Here is a 25000-nt window from a genome sequence, read left to right as displayed (position 1 = left end):
ATTCCACTAAGTAGTGAGAGATGTGTATTTCTGGTGATAGAAGTTTACTTTCAACGTGGTTCGGAAGCCACGTAAAGCTGTTGGTCTCGTTGCTGAATAACCACTGGTTCTATGCAACGAAAAAACACTATACAAACAAACAAGCAAAACCAAGGATACAAATTTTGAACCATTACATTTATAGACTCCAGAAACACGTCTCTTTTGCAGCTCGTTGTCACCGGCGTTGTTTAGTTTTCTTGTAACTGGAATGTAGTAAACACTTAATCAGTTTCATTTCTTCAACTGTCGTTGCTATTTGATCTATTAAATTTATGTATTTTTAAACTTCCAGCTTTTTTTATTAAGTTCTGTATACAGAAATGCAGAAACTTTATAAAAAGTAGTTTTCGTTTCGTAGATAAGGATTAATCAGTTGCTATAGTAATTTGAATGAAGATCTGGAGACTTATGAGAAGATTTTATTTATGTAACTAAATATAAATCGTTCTGTTAGAATGGTTTAAGGGGGGCCGGGGGGAATGATAATGACTATGATATATATATATATATATATATATATATATATATATATATATGATAGATATGGAATATATTATATGATATATATGAAATATATATATATATATATATATATATATATATATATATATATATATATATATATATATATATATATATATATATAATATATATCAATTCAAGCTACAAATGTTTTATTAATATCTAAATTCACTTTACCTCCAAACGATATTATTTTCATATATGTACCGAAGGGGAATTTTTAATTGATAATAATTTCGTCCCCCCATGGACGGTGGTTCGATCCCTTGGGGGGACGAAATTATTATCAATTAAAAATTCCCCTTCCGGTACATATATGAAAATATATCATTTGGGAGGTAAAGTGAATTTAGATATTAAAGGACATTTGTAGCTTGAATTGATATATAAAATGGATCACGGTTCGATGTGATATTATTAATTATATATATATATATATATATATATATATATATATATATATATATATATATATTATATATACGTGTATATATATATAATAAAGGATATATATATATATATATATATATATATATATATTATTATATATATATACACTCTCTGGGACCAGGAAAAAAAAGACATTTTAGTGGAAAGTAATGAGGTTTTGCTTTTTACTGACGGACAGCCGTGTTTCATTTTCCCTAATTTTTTTTTTTTTTTTTTTTTTTTTTTTTTGTCAAGTTCTTAAGAAGTCTCCTAATGTAATTTGTATAATCTCAAGTCTTTTTTTTCCTTTTCGCGAGTAATGTGAAAAGGAAGTGGCGTTCTTTTTATTTTATTTTATTTTTTATTTTATTTTTTTTTTATTTTTTTTTTTTTTTTTGGCAAGGATTTTAGAACAAAGAGAAGAGGAGGCACGATTATAATAGAGAGGAGCGTAATGTTCTTTGTTGTAGGCTTCGGGCGTGATGTGGTTGTAAAGAGACGGTGATACTTTTTTTATTTTTCGTTTTTATTTTTTAGTTTTTATCCTTTCTTGGCTGCTTTGTTGTGGTTGCGGCCTTTTCTCCTCGTGTGGTTGAGGCCACCAGAAGATCTTGTGCCGCGCTTCCTGTTTGTTTGTGTGTGTTTTTTTTTTTTTTTTCTTTTTTTTTTTTTTTTTTTTTTTTTTTTAAGTAACATTCCTCCACCAACCTCGCTTTTCATGCACTATTTTTTTTCTCATCTCGGGAAATAAACATGTTGGATTTTACTGGTAAGAAGAATAGAAGTAAAGCCATTCTCTCTCTCTCTCTCTCTCTCTCTCTCTCTCTCTCTCTCTCTCTCTCTCTCTCTCTCTGTTGAATATCTTGAAGAGGTCTACCAAAATATTTAATTCCTGATGTACTACTAACAGCTCTCTCTCGTCTCTCTCTCTCTCCCTCTCTCTCTCTCTCTCTCTCTCTCTCTTTTGAATATCTTCTAAAGCTCCACCAAAAAATTCAATTCCTAATGTACTACTAACAGATCTCTCTCTCTCTCTCTCGCGCGCGCTCTCTCTCTCTCTCTTTGTGTGTGTTGAATATCTTGAAAAACTCTACCAAAACAATCTCTCTCTCTCTCTCTCTCTCTCTCTCTCTGTCGAACATAACTTGAAAAGTTCTACCAAAATATTCAGTTTGTAATGTATAAAGAGGATCTCTCTCTCTCTCTCTCTCTCTCTCTCTCTCTCTCTCTCTCTCTCTCTCTCTCTCTCTTAGGTATTCATGAGCAAAATATAAGTAGTTGTAATGATGATAACAAAGGCTTTTGTTGCGCTGCAATAGATTTTTGTGAAAGAGGTTATCCATTGTATATCATGACAATAGTGCACGCGGACTAATATTTGCGTTACGCGTTTCCATGCGTCACGCGTTACGCGTAGGTTACTTTAAATGCAAAGGTAATAAAGTTTCGTGTTCATGATACAGTATTTTTTTTTTTACGATTTACAGCAACCGGTACCTTTGGTCGGAATTTTTTTAATTTTTTTATTTTATTATTTTTTTCTTCTCGACGGTTCACAGCAACCGGTAGCTTTGGTCTTATTTTTTTTATTTTGACGATTCACAGAAACCGGTAGCTTTTGTTTTATATTTTTATTTTATTATTATTATTTTTTTACGATTTACAGCAACCGGTAGCTTTGATTGGATTTCTTTTACTTTTGACGATTTACAGAAACTGGTAGCTTTGGTCTTTTTTTCGGAATTTGGTTTTTTTTTTTTTTTTTTTTTTGCTGGATTTTATTATAATATACAGCAAACGATATCTATGGTCGGGTTTTCTTTTTTGCTTTTTATTTAGTTTTTATTGTTTTTTTATTTATTTACAGAAACTTGGAGCTTTGATTGGAAATTTATTTATTAATTTATTTAATTTTTTCTTTTGCGGTTTACAGCAACCGGTAGCTCTGGTCGGGAATTTTTTTCATTTTTTACAATTTTTTTATAGCAACCGGTAGCTTTGGTCAGAATTTTTTTAATTTTTTTAATTTTTTATAGCAACCAGTAGCTTTGGTCGGATTTTTTTCCTTATAACTGTTTCGAAAACGAATAATAGAAGATTTATATTGTGGCATTAACGGTTATCGATGTTTGAAGGGAGTTTTTTTTTCAAGTATATTTTTGGGGATGAGGTTGCTAGCCCTATTCCTTTCTCTACCTGATTATGACTTACCAAGTGACTGACTGTGGTTCATAGCGTATATAGATATACGCAAAACGCAAATACAATAGACACCATTCTTAGTTACGTATTGCTTAGAGCTTTGTGAGCTCATGTGGAATCAATGGAAACCTTACTTGTAAGTCTTTGAAGGTTGATTAACTTTATATAATTTCGCATAGCTATATGTATGAATTATCTTTTATATTATTCTTTCTAAATCCGCAGGCGATGTCGTGTGATGTTTCAGAAATAAGCGCAGTTGCTCGCAAGAAATGTTTACAGGCGAGAACGTTGATTTTGTGTCTAATGCCATATTTATTCTATTTTTCAGGTACGTTTCCAATTCCTCGGTGGTGTCCAAAATAATTTGTGAGTATAGATTTTCAATATAATCTAGTATATTAGTATTTTCTTGTCAATTTTGAAAGGCCGTTGCAGTGGGAACCCAAACCCCTGTACCCAGTTCATACCGAAAGAATGAAAAAAAAATATATATTTTATATTTTTCTAAAAAAAAAAATATATAATTTATTCTGTACTAGTGCGCCTGATCCGTAAAATATCTAAGCATTATTTAAGTGAGTTCGTAGTTTCACCAAATTTACGACGAATCAAGTGCTTTGTGTGCTTCATAAATATTTTTTCGCATTTTCCTGTTTAAGATTACATGATAGTTAGATGAATAATTCATTGCCCATAAACTGTCTTGTGCTATAGGGTGAAATAAAAATTATATATGATTCTCGGGCTAAGTGTAGCTTTTTCAGTTTGATAAATATTCAATATAAAATCACTGATAAATGAGTTCGAATATCTCTCTCTCTCTCTCTCTCTCTCTCTCTCTCTCTCTCTCTCTCTCTCTCTCTCTAAATAGGATTAATCTACGTTGATTATGCATGAGCATAGTTATATTCTCTCACTCTCTCTCTCTCTCTCTCTCTCTGCTTTGCATAGGATTTATTTTTCGTTGATAATGCATGAGAATAGTTTTATTCCTCTCTCTCTCTCTCTCTCTCTCTCTCTCTCTCTCTCTCTCTCTCTCTCTCTCTCTCCAGAGATCATACAGATAGTAACTTGCTCCCATGATAGTTTTCGCCCTTATCTCAGACATCCCATTATTGCTGTTGCTGCTTCTGTTGTTTCGTGTATTTAACATTTTCTTTACATTACTATTTTTACCTTTTTTTCGGGCTTCGTGTCTTTGTTATTGCTGTTGTTGTTACTGTTGTTATTTTTTTGGTGATTATTTGTTCATGACTGTTTATCATTATAGTTTTATGCCAACTATTATTATTATTATTATATTATTATTATTATTATTATTATTATTATTATTATTATTTTGAGGTTACTTGCTAATGACTGTATCTGTGATTATAGTCTTATTCAGACTATTATTATTATTATTATTATTATTATTATTATTATATTATTATTTTATTATTATTATTATTATTATTATTATTATTATTATTGTTGTTGTTGTTGTTTAAATTTCTATGTTGTAATCTTATTATTATTTTTTATGAATTGTAAATTAGTGATATTACCGTACCATAATTTGATAATATGTTGAAACATTGTAGTTCAAACAGATATTATTATTATTATTATTATTATTATTATTATTATTATTATTATTATTATTATTATTATTATTAACGATGTTGTTGTTTTCAGTTTAATTCCTGAAAATCGAACTATTTCCAAAGAAATTTCCTCAATAATCCTAGCGTTTTGTGAGCAATCAACTCAGAATTCTTTTGAATATTGTTTTGTTCGTCGATCGTTTGATTGTTAAACAGAGCCCTGTAATTGAATTATTTGCTTGTACACTCCGAATTGAAAACATTCCTCTCCCCCCTCCTCCCCCCTCCCCACCTTGAAAATAATATGTTTGAAAACTAAAAGAAATTGGGGGGACGTATGTTTGGTTTTGATTGTTTATGAGAAAAATGGCTAAGCGGAATAATAAAATAAAAGTCTGTGTCGTATTTCACCCTCCCCCGGATATTGAATGATGCCAGTACCTGTGACACGGTGAGAGAGAGAGAGAGAGAGAGAGAGAGAGAGAGAGAGAGAGAGAGAGAGAGATGGGGGTGTTTGGAAAAGACGCAGGTGTTAGGTAAAGGAAAACCGCATGTACACATACACATGCATGTGTATGATATATATATATATATATATATATATATATATATATATATATATTTATGTGTGGCATATATATATGTATATATATATATATATATATATATATATATATATATATATATATATATATATTTATTATACACACACTGCTTCAGCCTCACGTCTCTCTATATGCATACACAATCCATGTGTGTGTATGTATGCATGCATGTATGAATACATGCATATATATAATACATACATATAATATATATATGATATATACATATATATATATATTATATATATATGTATTGTATATATAAGCAATGTATTCATACATGCATGCATACATACACACATAGCTTGTGTATGCATATACGTAGAGAGACGTGAGGCTGAAGCAGCATTGCAAGGAGAGAGAGAGAGAGAGAGAGAGAGAGAGATAGAGAGTGACGAGAGAGAGAGAGAGAGAGAGTCAGCCAACAAACCCCTTGCAGTTTTAAAATCTTCCTCGGCCACGTAAGGGATTTACATTTGTTTCGATATTCTGTCGATATTTTTTTTTCTATGAAATATTTTGTTGAAGGTTATTTTCGACTGAAAATTTCGTTTCAAGATTTAAGGGAGTTCCTTTTTTTTCAGGATTCACATTACGTATATGTAAGGTAAATTATGGTTTCGTTTTTTCTAAAAGAATCTCCCATCGCTCGCGTACGATTTTTATATATATATATATATATATATATATATATATATATATATATATATATATATAAACTATATATTACTATATATATAATATATATATATATATATATATAGTGTGTGTGCGTGTGTGTGTGTGTGTGTGTGTGTGTGTGCGTTGCGCATATTTATATATATATATATATATATATATATATATATATAATGGTATGTATATATATATATATATTACTATATATATATATATATATATATATATATTATTTCTAAAAAGAAAGGATAGTATGAGAGTATCGATACAGAATATAGGGTATTATTTTAAAAATGACTGAAGCATTCTAGGGATATATTACTGGAAATAAGTTAACGGAAGGTAGCATGAGTACGAGAACAAGAATAAAGGTATTATTTTATGCTTGAAGCATGCTAAGGGATAATAAAAAACTACTGGAAATAAGTTAACGGAGTTTAGCTGATAGAACGATTATTATTATTAGTTGAGATTACTTTTTTGTATTTCATTATTATTATTATTATTATTATTATTATTATTATTATTATTATTATTATTATTTTATTTTTTTTTTTTTTTTATTATTTATTATGAATCCTGAAATCAACTTGTTTCCCGATTTTCTCTCAACCTTCGGTATTTCGTCACAGACTCTCACGCTGCACCTTCTGATCTCACTTCCTCCTCCTCCACCTCCTCCTCCTCCTCCTCCTCCTCCTCCTCCTCCTCCTCCTCCTCCTCCTCCTTTTCCTCCTCCTCGCCTTCGTCCTCCTCCTTCTTTTCCTCATCTCCCCCATTTTCCTCCTCCTCCTCCTCCTCCCCCCCTTTTCCTCCTTCTCGCCTTCGTCCTTCTCCTCCTCTTCCCCCTTTTCCTTATCCTCGCCTTTGTCCTCCTCCTCGCTTTTGTCCTCCTCTTCCTTTTCCTCATCTCCCCCCATTTTCCTCCTCCTCCTCCTCCTCCTCCTCCTCCTCCTCCTCTCCCCCCTTTTCCTCCTCCTCGCCTTCGTCCTCCTCCTCCTCATCTCCCCCATTTTTCTCCTCCTCTTCCTCATCTTCCCCATTTTCCTCCTCCTCCTCCTTCTCCCCACCTCCTCACCTTTTCCTTATCCTACGCCCTTCCTCCTCTTTTTTTTCCTCATTCTCCCCCCATTTTCCTCCTCATCCTCCTCCTCTCTCCCCTTTTCCTCCTCCTCCTCCCTCTCTCCTCCCTTTTTCTTCCTCCTCCTTCCCCTCCCCTTTTACGTCCTCACCGTTTCCTCCTTCCCACTCCACTTCCTCCTCCCCCTCCACTTCCTCCTCCTCCTCCGTTGCATTTCTCGTCCATGACCACAACAGCAGCATCCGCTCCTTTGCATCCCTATCGTTTCCTATTTGGCCGGAAACCCTCGTCCTAACTTCGCAACACTGCTGCTCTCCGTAACTTTTCTTCAGGAGCGGGATAATGAAATCTAATCCCTTTTAGGATAATTAGATTTTATCTCTCTCTCTCTCTCTCTCTCTCTCTCTCTCTCTCTCTCTCTCTCAGTCGTAAATCATGGTGATTCGGCGGCGCTTGTATGGTGTTTGTATGGTGGTATAGTGTAGTGTACTCGTGCCGTCGGCGAGCAATCCGGGGGGGTGGGGGGGTGGGGGGGGACGGGGGGCGGAACGAGCATGCGGAAAATAGAGGAAAATATGATGATTTAGTACGTCATTCATGCTGTTGAGTATGAGAGAGAGAGAGAGAGAGAGAGAGAGAGAGAGAGAGAGAGAGAGGAGCTATGGATTTAGTTGAAGCGCTTGCTCTTGTGTGCGTTGTGTTAAATAAAGCAGTGTCGTTTGTTTGTGTGTATATATGTATTTGTGTGTGCGCATGTGTGTATAAGTGTATTTGTCTGTGTGTTTGTGTGTATATGTGTATTTGTTTGTATGTTTGTGTGTATATGTGTATTTGTTTGTATGTTTGTGTGTATATGTGTATTTGTTTGAATGTGTGTATAAGTGTATTTGTTTGTGTGTATAAGTGTATTTGTTTGTATGTTTGTGTGTATAAGTGTATCTGTTTGTATGTTTATGCGTGCATATGCATGTGTAAGAGAGATAATATTTTTTTATGTTCTGTGTAAATGTGTATTTGTTTGTATGTTTGTGTGGGCATAGGTATGTGTAAGAGAGATAATTTTTTTTTCAGGGGAATGTTTTTCAGTTCGCTTTTATCAGCGCTGTAAAATTTGAACAGTCAGGAAGGATATGTAAAAGATAAAAAATACATAAATAAATAAATAAATAAATAAAATAAAAAATAAAAAAGACCGCCACCCTGCCTTTGCTCATTACTGCTTCTATACTTAATTATTTTTTGTTTGTTTGTGTTGTCGTCCTCTTATCTTTTTTGGGTAACAATAGTTATAGCTGTGATGACTTAGTTATTATTATTATCAGTATTATTCACGAAAATGTTCAGTACTTTCAGCTCCTTTAAGCAGTTATTATTATTATTATTATTTTTATTATTATTATTATTATTATTATTATTATTATTATTATTATTATTATTATTATTGCCAAGAAATTCACAATTCGTGAAAAACAATCTGTGCAGTCAAAATCCACAATCATATTTTAATATAGTTTACTGTGTAATTGTATATTTTATTAAATTATTATTATTATTATTATTATTATTATTATTATATTATTATATTATTCACGTAAATGTTCTTACTTACAGCTCCTTTAAGCCACTCCTCTCGAGAGGCAGTGAAAACGAACTTGCCTACGACAAAGGGTGATAAAATATGCACAGTTGCTGCAATTACATTTCTGGTAAATGCCAGATTCAGAGCTGCTAGTCCTTCTTCATTCTCTCTCTCTCTCTCTCTCTCAATTTCCGTAATGGTCATCCAGCCATACCAGCCATATTAGTATTATTTTTATTTATTTATTTTATTTTATCTATTTTTTTTATTTTTTGCTCTATCACAGTCCTCCAATTCGAATGGGTGGTATTTATAGTGTGGGGTCCGTTGGTTGCATCCTGCCTCCTTAGGAGTCCATCACTTTTCTTACTATGTCGCGCCGTTTCTAGGATCACATTCTTCTGCATGAGTCCTGGAACTACTTCAGCCTCTAGGTTTTCTAGATTCCTTTTCAGGGATCTTGGGATCGTGCCTAGTGTTCCTATAATTATGGGTACAATTTCCACTGGCATATCCCACATCCTTCTTATTTCTATTATTATTATTATTATTATTATTATTATTATTTTGGGAGAAGACCCTCTTCTAAACAAATTCTGTTGAATAAAATGCATGTCCGTACGCGCATCCACTCGACCTGGGACGAGTCATCGCCCCTGCCATTCGCATTGTTGTGTTGTACTGGGCGAACCAAAACCAAACAGCAGCAGGTGTATGAAAGACGCCGCCGGACCGGACAGAAAGCGCTTCACATTTCCTGCTGGACTCCAGTTACAGCGATGCATTATGGGGAGATTTGTATTGTTTGAGGATGGTGGGGGAGGGGGGATTTTACTCTCTCTCTCTCTCCTCTCTCTCTCTCTCTCTTATTTCGTTACGGACACGTGTCTGTGGGTTTGAAACGTCTGGATAATAAAGATGTCGAACTTTGGCGTTATATTTTAGAGTTTGGGCGATTGCATATGGCAGATGGGAATTCGTGTATACAAAAATTCGCTGCGTGTTGCGGGTGTGTGTGAGCTTGTTTATCGTGTGTATTCGCTCTAAAAGAATGACGTATTTCCAGATCATACACACGCATGCACTATCTGTCTACTACCTATATATATATATATATATATATATAATCTGTGTTATGGTGTGTGGTGTGTGTGTGTAGTATGTATTGTGTAGGTATGCCGTGTATATATATGTGTATATATATATATATATATATATATATATATATAGATATATATATATATATATATGTATATATATATATATATATATATATATATATATATATATATATATATATATATATATATATATATGTATCGAGCTACAAAATGTCCTTAATATCTAATTCGCTCCACCTCGGAATAAATATATTTTCATATATGTTTAACCGAAGGGGAATTTTTTAGGCGATAATAGAATTCCCGGCCGACGGGCACGAACTATCGACATCTTCAATTCCAGGACCGACAGTGAAGCCTTAGCCCACCCCGCCACGCAAGAGGATATTTTTTGTTTTTTAGGCGATAACATATATGAAAATATATTAATTCCGAGGTAGAGCGTATTAGATATTAAAGGACATTTATAGCTCGATATATGTATATGATCGCGGTAATGTGATATGACATATATATATATATTGCTACGTTTATAGAACGCCTCGCCTTCCCAGCAGAGTTTTAGTTTTGTTTAATTATAAAAGTAGCAGCCATGCCGTCTCTTGAAAGCTACTGTTGTTGGGAGAGTGGGGATGTCGTAGGAATGATATTTCCGGTCTGACGGAAGCTTAGGGTAAGAGAGGCAGGTCACAAGAGTAGCTAGGCTTCGAGATGGATTTTAGGGACTTCTACAATAAGACCTATTTTCCTTCCCAATTTGCTGGCGTTGTGTTTACCACCTTTCAGGCAATGCTCGAGGCGGTTGTTGGAAGCCCCGTGATTCGAAAGCAAGGAGTATCGCTCTCAGCGGGCCGCGAGACGTGGTCTCGGACGAGGGTCAAATTGCCAGCCTCCCAACATTAGGGCCTACCCACGTCGTGCTGGTGGACACGAACCCCAGACCTGAACAGAGGTCGGACCGCATTCTCCTACAAGGATACACAGAATATTGCATAAAGGTTACGTCTGAAAGTGTAAACTTCAACCCAGCACCTTTTACTACCATACGACTCTTGCTAAATTCATTTTCCAATTCTTATTTTACCCCTTCTAACTCAGAAGCCCTTTGTTCCTATCGGGCCCAAGTGCTGCCCTTTGTGGACTTGTTAAAGACCAAAGCTTTCGTGTATACCTCAGGTGAACCAGTCGAGTTTACCATTCCCCAATGTTAGAGAATTAATCAGCCTAATCAAAGCAAGAAGTCATTTTTTCTTTTATGTCGTTTAATCTGGGATTCTTTTCCAGATTCCATGAGTCACGTGCCGTCTCTCTGCTCGCAAGTGTGCATTAACCAAGTGAATGAAATCAGCTTGAATTGAATGAGACTATAAGCCCCAACGTGGGGGCCAATGTCATTTAACTTTTCTCCAGGCCAGCACGGGCCTTTTTGTAAATAAATAGTTTAAAGTAACGAGCTGAGTTTTCTGGCGACCTTCCCCCTAAAGAAAGTTTACGGTAAGTTCAAGCAATTCCCTCTTGAAATCCCTAAATTACTTCCGTTTACGTTTGTATCTAGTCTCTCACAAGGCCCTACATACGTAATATTGTCGACCTCGCGAGGATCGAATCCGGGCTTGCTTAAAAAAAAAGCTTGTAAATCGCGTTATCCGTTGTAAAACGTAAACTGTAAATTATTTTACAAAGCGTAAATCAAGCACACTTGCAGGGAAAGAAGACACACTGACTCACGGTAAGGTATTCCATTCATTAATATGATTATTATAACCTATGTTAGCTTAAGGTACGTTAAGTATTTTTATGTAGAAGTGTGTACAAATGTGAAGGTAGAAATATTTCTTATTATTGTAACGGCCAGAGCGCCGAGCGAATTCTGTTCTGTAAATCGCATTGTTGCGTACGGAGCACTAACACGTGCAGATAGATGCCAGAAAGGACCAGATCAAACTAGGAAAGTGCTTTGCCAGGGTTATTGCTGTATGAGAAAGCTAGCTAGTTAGGAGTGTTTTACTAATAGTTACGGCAAAAGAAGTGTACAATTCTTTTGTCTGTGATATGTTAGGGTATTCATTTTTAACTTAATTTTCATTCCAAGTGTTGGTAACCGCTTACCTCTCGGCTAATTCAGCTTCGCGCTCTCTCGCGCCTGCGCGGTCTCAACCAACCTTCGTCTCATTCACAGCGGCAGCCATGTTTTTTATCCCTTTAAACATTATCTAAACAATTTAAGCAAAGTAACGTAAGTCACGAAGTTTTAACGTAAATAATATCGATCTTGGTACTAGTATCTATCGTCCTCCGCCAGAAAAATTAACGTAATTCGCCTTGAATAAGAAAGTAGAATTTTGTGTTGTAAAATTGCCTTCGCATTTACAGAGGAATCAGCTGTTTTGAACGACATGCTGCGCGCTAGCAGCGCTACCCAGCTCGCCTCACGTGTTTCACCTCGCATCGCTCACTCGCGCGCTGAGCGAAAGTTTCTTTTCACTTCGCACTAAACGTAACCTCTTCTTTTACAATTGTTTGCTAACATCGTTTTCAAATCCTTACCATAATTTTTTCACTTGTCCTTACGTAAAGTTAACGTAAATCTTAAAAGTAGAGTCACTTGCAAGAATGTTAACGTAAAACGCGTCTTTGTAAATTTCATATTGAAACGCAAATCATTTCATAAGCGCAAGCCGCTAACATTAACGTAAACATCGTTCACGCGAGCGCGTTATCATTTTTTCATAAAACGTTTTCTAAAGCAATTCTTTCATTTCACGTTAACGTAAGTAAATCATTTAACGCAAGTTGCGTCACATTAAACGAACATTAGTAGTTCAATTCAAATATAAGGGAGTCATTTCATATATCATTTTCACCCTCTCCAGAGAGAGAGAGAGAGAGAGAGAGAGAGAGAGTAGAGAGAGTAAACCAGAACACAGTATTCACGAAGCCAAGTACTACATCTTACCATTAATTATAGCATGCCGAATTAACCTTATTTTAGTCTCTTGTGTCTTTCATTTACACAGCGTGATACGTACGCGCATGTGTCCATTGCAGTTTGCAAAACATATTTATTTATTTCATTTACCGAGTACTTCAGCGAGGGACTGAGCATTTTCAATTATCATTACCTGTCGTTGCCCGAGTGGTCTTTTTCATTTTTTATCACAAAAGACTTGCGTATACCGCAAGCACAATTCGCACAGTGTGCCACGCCAATTCATTACTTCCAGACAGGGAAGTCGTTACCAGGTTAGGACTGGCCACCACCAGTGCACGTCAGGTCTTATCATTTTACAGTGCCACTAATTCTTGACACTGTTCACCGACTGGCCGCTGAAGTACTCCCACCTTTTACTTTCTCTCCTCCACTATTACACTCTGCCATGAGCAGTGCCATTTCACTTCAGTATATTTAAGTATACTGCATGTAGTGTCCGGGACACACCAGCACGATACCAGTGCTCCAAGGAACGCCTCCATAAGTGCCATTGCACCTGTACAGGCCGTACAGGTAGCCATTAAACCTGCGTGTCCGTCCTTACGGAACGCCCAAATAATTAGTGTGTCCGTGTACAAGGGTCAGTGATCCTTCGGAACACTCCTAAGGGAACGCCTCCCCAAAGTGCCGCAATACCAGCACTACTAGTGCTGCCCAAGGAACGCCTCCTCATAAGTGCCGTGCACCTGTATTGGACCTACAGGTAGCCCATTACAACGTCTCCCAAGTTGGGAACGCCCGTAAGTGTGACGTACACAGCACACTTCATTCGATTTTTTCACCTCAGCAGAAGGTGCCATTCACAAAGTGCCGAGCACCCAGTCTTTTCAGACTTTTTCCTTACCACGTCGCAGAACCCATTTCCAAGTGAGTGCCACTTTCCACAGTAGGCACTCCTATTCCATTCAGTACCCACCCTTTCCTGGCCATTATTTTCATTTTCCTCCGAGCCTCTACTGCAGCCTAAGGGAAATGTCTTCCCCTGCTTCCCGCGACTTCTTTGCCAGAGAGCTAGAGAAGCTCGGAGCCCTCATAACTCTGGGCAAGGAGGCTGGTTACACTGGACCAGCACTAGACAGTGGATAAAGGCGCAGCAGCTGCCGCGCGCCTGCAAGAAAAGAAAAGGAAAGAGAGAAAAGCCAGAGAAGCCAGAGAAGCAGAGAAAGAAAGAGAAGCAGCAAGGAAGGCAAGGAAGAGGAGCGAAAGCATGAGCTCGCTCTCAAGGAGAAGGAACTCGACATCAAGCGGGAGAAAGGCCCGTAATGGAGAGTATCCTAGCTCAAGCCACTCTGCCAGCTTCCAGCCCTGCACCCCCTGTCTCTCTTAGTCCCGCCGCCTCTGGTCAGCCTGACATCCTTTCTATTTGTGAGCCTGTCCTGATCCAGTGCCGGAGATAGAAATTCCTCGCGCATCCTGCCAGCCTTTTACCTTTTTACCGCCTACCTCCTCCCTTTTGGAAGAGGTAAGCCCACCAGTTAACCCCGGACTTGTTTCCGAGGGTGATTCAACGGAGGTTTCCTTAACCTCCCCACGTCAAATCACTGCCAGAGAGGACTCTTCACCTGTGCCAGAGCACACTGCCAGCCTTGGTGACTCCGCAGATTCGCAACCTGTGGGGCCATCTCGGCCTTATCATCCAGTGCCACGGAAGAGGTTCTGGAACAAGTTCTGCCGAGACTGTGGCCGCAAGGGTCACATGTCTGCAAATTACGGAGGGTGAGCGCACACAATATTCCGCCATCGCAATGGCCGTCACCAATCCTTCTTCTCTAGGACCCCCAGCTAAGGGCCCTATAACCGTCGCACCCCTCCAAAGCCATTATCAGCCAAGCCACGTCAGAGCCTACGACGACTCTGGCGCTCAAATCTCCCTGATACGGGAAAGACCGAATCCCCCGAGGGTCTAACATTGATAGAACGTCGATTGATCACCATTGAAGGTATCAATCACATTAAACTGATCCTTCCGACCGTCCAATTGAGGGTCACCAGACCTAGTTTCTCCAAGGTATGTACTCTTGCAGTTGCAAGCTACATTCCAGGAGGTTACGACCTCCTCCTAGGGCAAGACATGAAGTCTCCCTCGCATTCCAAAAAGCCTAGGGGTCCTAACCCCACGTCCAATCACTCTAAAGCAAGGAGTAATCGAAATTTTACTTCCTCCAGGAAGTACAACCACCAACAGTCTCCCTCGTTACCAGGAAGGGAGATTGATCATTCACAGTTCCGTTGCAAAACCTGCAACGTAATAGGGCACTTACTAATTGGCCTAGGTGCCCTAGCCGACTATCAGCAGCGGACACGTCCATGTTCCCCAAGGCCTAGCCTTCAACAGAGACAGGAGCCTCTGTCTCCCATTTCATTTAAGGGCACGCTGAGAGGTATTGCACCTCCGGTACCCGCCACAGGTCCAGTCGACCTCAACTCTCTGCCAGTGCCACTTGGCAGCACTGTCCAGTACCAAGCTCCGTCCAGCCTGGACGTAGAGCCACCACCGAACTTGACTTCTGCGCCTGGCCCCGAGCTAGTGCCGGCGCCTCCTAACCTACCCCAAGGATCCTCCTACAGGAGATCCTCCAACAGGCATGGAGCTTACCGCAGCCCATGGCCAATCACTAGTTCCGTCTTCTTCACCCTCACCACTGTCGCCCGAGGATGAACCTCCGGCAGACTCACCTTCATACCGCCTCAGGCTACCACTGCCTCTGCTCCTGCCGGCGTTTTCTGGCCTTTCCCGAGTCGGTGCCTCCGTTCTACTCCAAGGACTGGTATAGCCAGGTCCTGGGGGAATAAGAAGAAGAAGAAGAAGAAGGGACGTCATTAACAAACTAACACAAAAGAGCCACATGCTCTCCTTGACACCTGTGCCCGAGGTACAGTGTCGCATTCATTTGCAGAATGATCCTGGCACCTACCCAGAGAAGGTAGCCAGCCTGATCTCTGCCGCAAGTGTGCATTAACCCACGTGAATGAAAATCAGCTTGCAATGAATGAGACTATAAGCCCCAACGTGGGGGCCCATATCATTTAACTTTTCTCCAGGCCAGCACGGGCCTTTGTGTAAATAAATAGTTTTAAAGTAACGAGCTGAGTTTTCTGGCGACCTTCCCTCTAGAGAAAGAAATCAATAATAATCAGTTTACGGTAAGTTCAAGCAATTCCCTCTTGAAATCCCTAAATTGCTTCCGTTTACGTATCTAGTCTCTCACAAGGCCCTATATACGTAACGGCGTTGAAGGTCTTTCTTAACAGGGGGAGCTGCTACGTTTATAGAACGCCTCGCCTTCCCAGCAGAGTTTTAGTTTTGTTTAATTATAAAGTAGCAGCCATGCCGTCTCTTGAAGCTAATGTTGTTGTTGGGAGAGTGGGGATGTCGTAGGAATGATATTTCCGGTCTGACGGAAGCTTAGGGTAAGAGAGGCAGGTCACAAGAGTAGCTAGGCTTCGAGATGGATTTTAGGGACTTCTACAATAAGACCTATTTTCCTTCCCAATTTGCTGGCGTTGTGTTTACCACCTTTCAGGCAATGCTCGAGGCGGTTGTTGGAAGCCCGTGATTCGAAAGCAAGGAGTATCGCTCTCAGTCGCGCGAGACGTGGTCTCGGACAGAGGTCAAATTGCCAGGCCTCCCAACATTAGGCCTACCCACGTCGTGCTGGTGGACACGAACCCCAGACCTGAACAGAGGTCGGACCGCATTCTCCTACAAGGATACACAGAATATTGCATAAAGGTACGTCTGAAAGTGTAACTTCAACCCAGCACCTTTTACTACCATACGACTCTTGCTAAATTCATTTCAATTCTTATTACCCCTTCTACATCAGAAGCCCTTTGTCCTCATCGGGCCACGTGCTCCCCTTTGTGACTTGTTAAAGACCAAAGCTTTCGTGTATACCTCAGTGAACCAGTCGAGTTACCTTCCCCAATGTTAGAGAATTAATCAGCCTTAATCAAAGCAAGAAGTCATTTTTTCTTTATGTCGTTTAATCTGGGATTCTTTTCCAGATTCCATGAGTCACGTGCCGTCTCTCTGCTCGCAAGTGTGCATTAACCAAGTGAATGAAATCAGCTTGAATTGAATGAGACTATAAGCCCAACGTGGGGGCCAATGTCATTTAACTTTTCCTCCAGGCCAGCACGGGCCTTTTTGTAAATAAATAGTTTAAAGTAACGAGCTGAGTTTTCTGGCGACCTTCCCCTAAACCCCCCTAAAGAAAGTTTACGGTAAGTTCAAGCAATTCCCTCTTGAAATCCCTAAATTACTTCCGTTTACATATCTAGTCTCTCACAAGGCCCTACATACGTAATAATATAATATATATATATAGATATATATATGTATATTTATTTATATTATATTTATATATATATAAAGAGAGAGAAAAAAAATTGTTACAAGTATAAGCTTAGCTTATCTACATAAACGCAGTAGTTTCTATATGTTTGAGAGAGAGAGAGAGAGAGAGAGAGAGAGAGAGAGAGAGAGACACACACAAACTGTAAATGACATTAATTCTGCCCAGTAAACAACCATAATTACATCGAAATAAAATGGCCGGCAGTTACACTTTTTTAATTTAGGGAAATTAAACCTTAATTTGGAAAAAGGAGAAAAAATATTTGAATTGCATTTACTAGTAATTATGAGCCTCTGAATATATAATAGTCGCTATGAATTTTTCATCGATCGTTTCCCGGAGTTTTCTGCAGCGCTTTTCCGCTCTGCTAGTCGTTTGGCTAAAACAAAATGGAAATGAGGGCGCGCGCGTGCGCAAACACACACACACACACACCAATACACACACACACCAATACACACACACACACACACACACACGGCGCTCGTGCAGAACAGACTTCATGGCAAAGGGACACACGTATGCATCTGAACACACTATTAAACAGTACAGGTATTCCCTATCTTTCATTCAATTAACCTATTATCTAATTTTCATTATTTTCTCCATATTTATGTTTGAAGTTGTAACTGGGCGAGAGTGCCAAGGAGTGCCACCGTGAGTGCCAACGCTGTTTGCGTAGGGATTAAGGAAATAGCTCGCCATGGACGTCTTCTAATTAAACGAAAATAGATGCATAAAGTGGACAGGCAAATAGCAAAATAAAACAGATAGAAAGATGGGTAGATACCACGAAAATAGAAATCGGTGTCTTCTGTAACATAGGAAAATGATACAAACGAGAGAGAGAGAGAGAGAGAGAGAGAGAGAGATATTCTTCTGTAACAGTGAAGTAATTAAAATGTCTTCTGTAACAGGAATATGAAAATGATACAAACGCGAGAGAGAGAGAGAGAGAGAGTCTTCTGTAACATAGGAAAAAGAAAATGAGACAGACAGACACAGACAGACAGACAGACAGACAGACAGACAGACAGACCAAAGTCTTCTGCAGCAGTGAAGTAATTAAAGCAAAAGAGGGAGGAAGAGAGCGAGCAATAAAGTAGCATTAATAGGTAGATAAAAAATTAACTCTATTTAGGAGACGATTAAATTAGATGAGCGAGATCAGCACCCTCTGATTAAATATATAGATAGATAGATCGTATTTCCAAGAAAGCTGCGATACACCTGTCAGATGATTGCACAATTTTATATCCGTATTGACTTTCATGATCTGACTTTTTTCCCTTTATTTTATTTTAATTTTATTTCCCAAGGGTTACGTGTAACCCTAGTAACAAGGTTACGCATTACTCTCAGACGGGTTACGTCATCTCTGCGAGAGATTGGCTGCAGGCCAGACAGTAAATGAATTTTTTTTATTAGCTGTCGAGGAGAAACAGATGATTATTTGAAGTGACGAATCGTATTGTATATATCTATTTTTATTTCAGTTTCCTTGACTTAGTTATTTTGTCCCTGGAGATATATGTATGTATATTTGTTTGCATATATACACATATGTTTATATATGTCTTACACACCACACACACACACACACACACACAACACCACCACACACACACATATATAGATTATATATATTAGATATATATAATTATTATAGATCTATATATATATAGATATAGATATATATACATCATATATATATATATATATATATATATTATATATATATAAATATATATATATAGATATATATATAACGGTGCTTCAGCATTTTAATTATAAAGTGTCCAAAGGAGTCCATGATACGAGATTTAAAAGGGACCAAGTTTATTGCATATGGTATCCGTTTTCGCACAAACAAAAATCTGTGTGCATCAATCCAATCTTGTGGAATAAAATACAAAGACATATTATAAACAATCATATTAAATCAAAAGGAATTCACAATTTTTAAAAATAAAGTCTAAAAAGATTAAAAAGAGCAGTAAATAAAAAGAGAGACTACTAAAAAACAAACCGTCCGTGATCAGAGGTGAAGATGGAATGAGTTACAGTTGGCAGAGAGAAGCGACGACAACTATGCCAGGTACAAAGGTGACGAGGACAAATTACCGTTTAATGAGGGCACCAGTCTTTTAATGTATACGACTCCAGCGTTGTTAGTGGTCAGGATGTTTAACATAATCAATGATTGTAAAATGTTCTTTTTGAATTTCAGTCTTGCATATTATAGAGTGGTTTCTGATATTGGAAATATATATAATTAGATCTTATATATATATATATATATATATATATATATATATATATATATATATTATATATTATTCACTGCTGTCGCAACCGCTATACCCTCACTTTCCAACTGAATACCATCTATACTATTCATCTACACATCGCTGAAATAAAATTTCAGTAGGTCCATAACTTTGATCATTGTACCGTATGTCATTTTTTTCGGTTATGGTTGGTCAGTGTTGACGAAGTTACAGAAATAGATGCACGAATTCGGCTAATTTCGTTTGTTCCTGTTTCTGGTGGTGTGTTGTTGTTTTTTTTTTTTTTTTTTTTTTTTTTTTTTTTTTTTTTTTTTTTTTTTTTTTTTGAAACGGTAGATGCTGTAGCCTCGAAAACATTCGTGGATTGAACTGGAAGAACATTTTTGTATGGCGTCTACCTTGCATATTTGCTCTGGTTTATAATGAAGTATTCCACGTGATTGGTATTTGGATAAAAAGAACAGCTTCGAATATATCAGAAAATAACCAAATCTCTTCAACTTTTTTTTCTTTATAGAAATTTGTGAAATATTACAGCGGCTCCTTTAGCGGTATTTTGTCGAAGTTTCCCGGGTTTGAGAAATGTACCTGGAAACTATTTTTTTAATGAGATTCCCAAACTATGAAACAACCCAGGCCCACGGGTTTAATGTAATGATTATATTATGGACTTCAGGAAGGGTACTGCTGTACTGTGCAGCGAGGAAGGTGGGGGGTTGGGGTGGTGGATTCCCTTCCACAAAAGATTGGAAGAAGCCTTAGTGACGTAGACAGGAGGAAAGAAAATGGCGTTATTTTCTTTTGACAGACAATGGCCGTGCCATTATCTCAGGGCTGCAGCCTCCTGTAAAAATAGGGAATAGTTCCTCCACTCTACCTTCCCCCACCCTCCTCCCCCCAAACCACCCCCCTCCCCCAAACCGTTCTCCATCCCCGCCCTCCAAGAACTTTCTTTAACGGCGGAAGGAGTGGCACAGTATAACTCCACTCCCGCCCCCCCACCCCCCCACCCCCCCACCCCCACCCCCGCCCCCGCCCTCACCCCCACACTCACACACCTATATCCTTAGTGCCACTCCAGCTTGAGTCTAACCTTTTTCAACCCCCGCCCCCCTTCCCCTGGGTAAAAAAAATCATCCACTCTTTCTTGGCCCCCTTCTTGAAGACACCTAGCTTGTTGGTTTCATCTTCTACATTCGTCCGTTCGTCTCTCCTTGCTTTTCTCTATTTCAATGTTCTATTCTTCGTCCCTTCTTCCTCTGTTCCCTAATGGTTACACTTCTCATCTCTCTCTCTCTCTCTCTCTCTCTCTCTCTCTCTCTCTTCTTTTCTTACCCATCTTTCACCATCTCTTCTGTGAGAGTGTGTGTGTTTAAGAATGTATATGTAATCTTTCTCTATTCTTACCTACTGGTTACACCTCTCTCTCTCTCTCTCTCTCTCTCTCTCTCTCTCTCTCTCTCTCTCTCCTCTTTTCTTACCCATCTTTCACCATCTCTTCTGTCAGATTGTGTGTGTTTAAGTATGTGTATGTATGTGGGCGTGTATTGCGTTAAGTATGCGTGTGTGTATGCATGTGTGTAAGTACGTGTCTGTGTGTGTGTGTGTGTGTGCGTGGCGCTAAGCGTCCATCTTCATTTTAACAAAGGCCTTCGCCGATTCTTCAGTGAGTTTTACAGACATGGCGAACGCCGAGCAAATATTAGTCCACTCACGGGTGGAGGTTGGTGTATGCCAAGTCCTTATTCGCACCATTTACCATAACGCTCGTCTTCTCTCTCTCTCTCTCTCTCTCTACAGTTATTCCTGTTTTGTCTGTCCACAATGGTTATTCATACAGCACTTCCTTCATTCCATCCATTATTTCAAGATTTTATTTTTTTTTTATCTAAGTTTGTCCCGTTGTCTGTTTATCCAAAACCATCCACGAAACCTTCCCCTTCCCCTCCCCCTCCTCTCCTCCTTCCATCGCCCCCGTCCCCACCTTCCTCCAAAGTCTAGCACCTTAGGTGTTCTTTAACCTATCCCCCCTCTCCCCCCATCCCCACCACCAACAAAAACCTCCCAGATTCGGCAGATGCCTCTCCTTCTCCTTCGACTCCGCCAAACCACCGCCGCCGCCGCCGCTGCCGCTGTTTGCATTAGGACTAGCAATGAGAGTCAGCCATCCCCTCCCCCCTCCCCCCCCCCTCCCTCCCTCCCACCTCACAAAAGGCAAAGCGAGCGGCTTCAGCCGTGGACAAATCCCCGGCAATTTCTTATCCAAACACATGATATCCGATTCTCCTCGAAGTTGCTACATCCGACAATACGCCCCGTTATCTCTTCCCCCCCCCCCCCCCCTCTTTAAGATATCCGGGCGAAGATTTAGCGAGGCATTAGTTGGTGGGAAAGGGGTGGTTATAGGGGGTGGGTGTCCCCGCAGAGAGAGAGAGAGATAGAGGGAGGGGGTCCAGCTGCTGTGGTATAGACGTCGGGAAATTGGTCGTCTTGGTGGTTAATTAACGTAGATGGTCTGGCTGGCTTAAGCTTTTCGGTTATTACAGGTGTGTTTCGGAAGGACGTTCGTCTTGATGGATGCCGGGAGATTTTGGGTATTATCTTTATGTATTTAAAGTCCTATTTCTTATTTCTGTGTGTTGTGCTTGTTCGTAATTCTTGACCTCTGTATTAAATAAACTTAACTTCATTGTAAAGAAATGCCTGATATATATATAATATATATAATATATAATATATATTTATATATATAATATTATAATAAACTTATATATGAATATATTATAGATAATAGTTATATATATATATATATCATAATATATATATATATATATATATATATATATATATATATATATATATATATATATATATATATATATATATATATATACACACACACACACACTTTTAATTTCATATGATATATAGATTACCAGGTTTACAGAATGGGTATCTTTTATTCCTGTATGTTTGCTCGTGATTTTTGAGACCTCCAATATGAGATAAACTGAACTGCAATGTAAGGAAACCTGTATTTTTTTTTAAATACGTCTGTATTTACACAGAATGGTCAGTTCGTATGGCATTGTATAATAGATTTTCAGGGTTGCAGAGTGAATATAATCACTCCGCTATTCCAGAAATTCGCGGGTTTGATGATAAGTGGACGGATGTTGTTATTGCCAATAATTACACAGTGGTTGGCCAGCAGTTATAAAAGCCGCTTTATTTTTGCAGTGATGGTGATGTTTTTGGTGTTATTTCCTATGTTGTATGAGCGTTTGATCCAGAAGATTGAAAACCTCTCTTGATATTATTATTATTATTATTATTATTATTATTATTATTATTATTATTATTATTATTATTCGAAAAATGAACCCTATTCATATGGGATTCATTTGATTTCAAATTTACGCCCGAAAATACATTCGAAGTGTAAAGGTGTTCTCAGAAATATAAACTTGTTCGGTGTTTGAGCCCGTGACAATAGAGGCATTATCATTGGCAAAGCCTTTCTTATGAATATATGTATTACTGACTTGTTGAAACCATTCGGTGAGATTTTATTTACAATGCCGTGAATGGAAAGATTCATTTTATTGTTCTCATTAAGTGAGGGTTGATGTTCGTGGTTTTTTTTTTTTTTTTTTTTTGAGATTATGTTATTAGCATACTCATGTAAATAAGTGTTTTTGCATGCCGTTATATGTATATGTGTATATATATACATGTATGTATGTAATTATGCTATAAACTGGGGTAATTCCTCGATAATCTGCAGTTTCATAGATCACCGAAAAAGGAATCCGTTGGAGTCCATTTTCATTGAAGCCAAGTCAGCGAGGAATTTATATCTCCATCCTGGATTGTACCTTGATCCTCTTTCCTTATCTCTTTTGTTCTAAGTCCCTGTTTCACTTACATTTCTACCGTGGATTTAAGGATATTCTCAAGTACGGGTTCCTTCGTGCTACATTGGATATATAAATTATATATATATATATATATATATATATATATATATATATATATATATATATATATATATAGTTATATATATATATATCAGCAAACAGGATATGTGTAAGAAGATAATGACTCCCCTCGAGTATTATTAAGTCACAAACTTTACCTCTCCTTTAGAATACAAAAAAAAAAAAAAAAAAAAAACTCCGAGTCCACGCTCGAAGAACCCGTATTCGAAAGCAGCAACATTTCAGCTCTTTAAAAAAAAAAAAGAAACTCGAAAAGCGTATCTGCCTACAGTCTGCCGGGTCTCCTTCGAAATTCCATCTGTATTAATTTCCTCTCAGTGACACACACCCTGATTGATGAGTTTCCAATCAGAAAACGGGGCCCACCTCCTCCCCTCCTCCTCTATCATTCCCCCTCCCATCCCCTTCCCTCTCTCCCCTCCCCTCTCCCCTACCCTCCCCCCTTCCCCTACCCCACCCCCTTACCCCCTCCCTTTCCCCCGCCCATCCACCTCCCCTCCCCCCCATCCGGGGACCCCCCCCAGAGTTAAGTCCGCGAGTTTTGCGTCATCAACGGGTTAAAGGGCCATTTGAGAAATTCGGGAATGGGAATGTTTTGCTCGGAATGTCTTGTGCGAAATTGGGAATGATTTCAGGTCTGTTGATGTTGATTCGCTCTTGCGATTTCTGTGTTATCTCTAAGCATTCTTTTTATTTATTTATTTATTTATTTATTTATTTATTTGTTTGTTTATTTATTTATGTATTTATTTTTATTCTCGGAATATTTATCTTTTAGTATGAAAATGAGCAAATGCCTCAAGTCGTACGTTGGGCATTTAAAGCATTGAATATATCATAGATCCACTTTTATGAATACTTATATAGTTTGTCTTAATATATATATATATATATATATATATATATATATATATATATATTATATATATACACACACATAAATATATACATACATATGTATATACGTATATATACATATATACATACATATAAATTTCTTGTCCACTGTTCCTCTAAATTCTTTAAAGATTTTTTAGCAAAGAGAGATACTTTAAAATAACTTAACCCTGGAATTATTTATATATAATCTGATACCTAATAATCCAATAAAAATAATCTCCCTTAGCTCTGTAGATGTACCTCATGTTACGCTAGATACTCCTTTTCTCGAAAGATATATTGCATAGTATCCTACGATGTTCATCATCTTCCTAGGAACGAGAAATGAAGTTACCCGCCCGTTGTATTACGTTGCTAGTCTGCAACTGAAAATGGCCAAGGAACCCCATTCTCTTTTTGGTGGAATTAAACTGTAAACGGCGAATGGTCTTTTTCTGTTCCAAGTCTTTATCCGACCTGAAGAATGAGACTTCGTTTTCTGTTTTTTTAAGACCCACGCTTTTATCTATACTAAAAGATCTGACTTTCTGTTTCTGGAATTAAATTGCGTCCGAAGACCTAATGATTTTGTTTTTGTTATGAGACTAAAGAAATGGGAATAAGAAGG

At 38.0% G+C, this 25000-nt stretch overlaps 2 long non-coding RNA genes across 2 annotated transcripts in view; one reads left to right on the top strand and one right to left on the bottom strand.

Annotated features, from left to right (window-relative positions):
- LOC135198404 (uncharacterized) overlaps positions 1-25000 on the bottom strand; it is a 718193-nt gene that overhangs the window by 596462 nt on the left and 96731 nt on the right. The window lies entirely within an intron of this gene.
- On the top strand, positions 10752-11294 carry LOC135198403 (uncharacterized). Its single transcript, XR_010310795.1, has 2 exons — positions 10752-10846; positions 11133-11294. It is a non-coding gene; the product is annotated as an uncharacterized LOC135198403 (long non-coding RNA).

This window comes from Macrobrachium nipponense, chromosome 22 (assembly GCF_015104395.2).
Source record: "Macrobrachium nipponense isolate FS-2020 chromosome 22, ASM1510439v2, whole genome shotgun sequence".
NCBI lineage: Eukaryota > Metazoa > Arthropoda > Malacostraca > Decapoda > Palaemonidae > Macrobrachium > Macrobrachium nipponense.
Note: the sequence above shows the minus strand (reverse complement) of the source record. Positions and strands in the feature narration are given on the sequence as shown.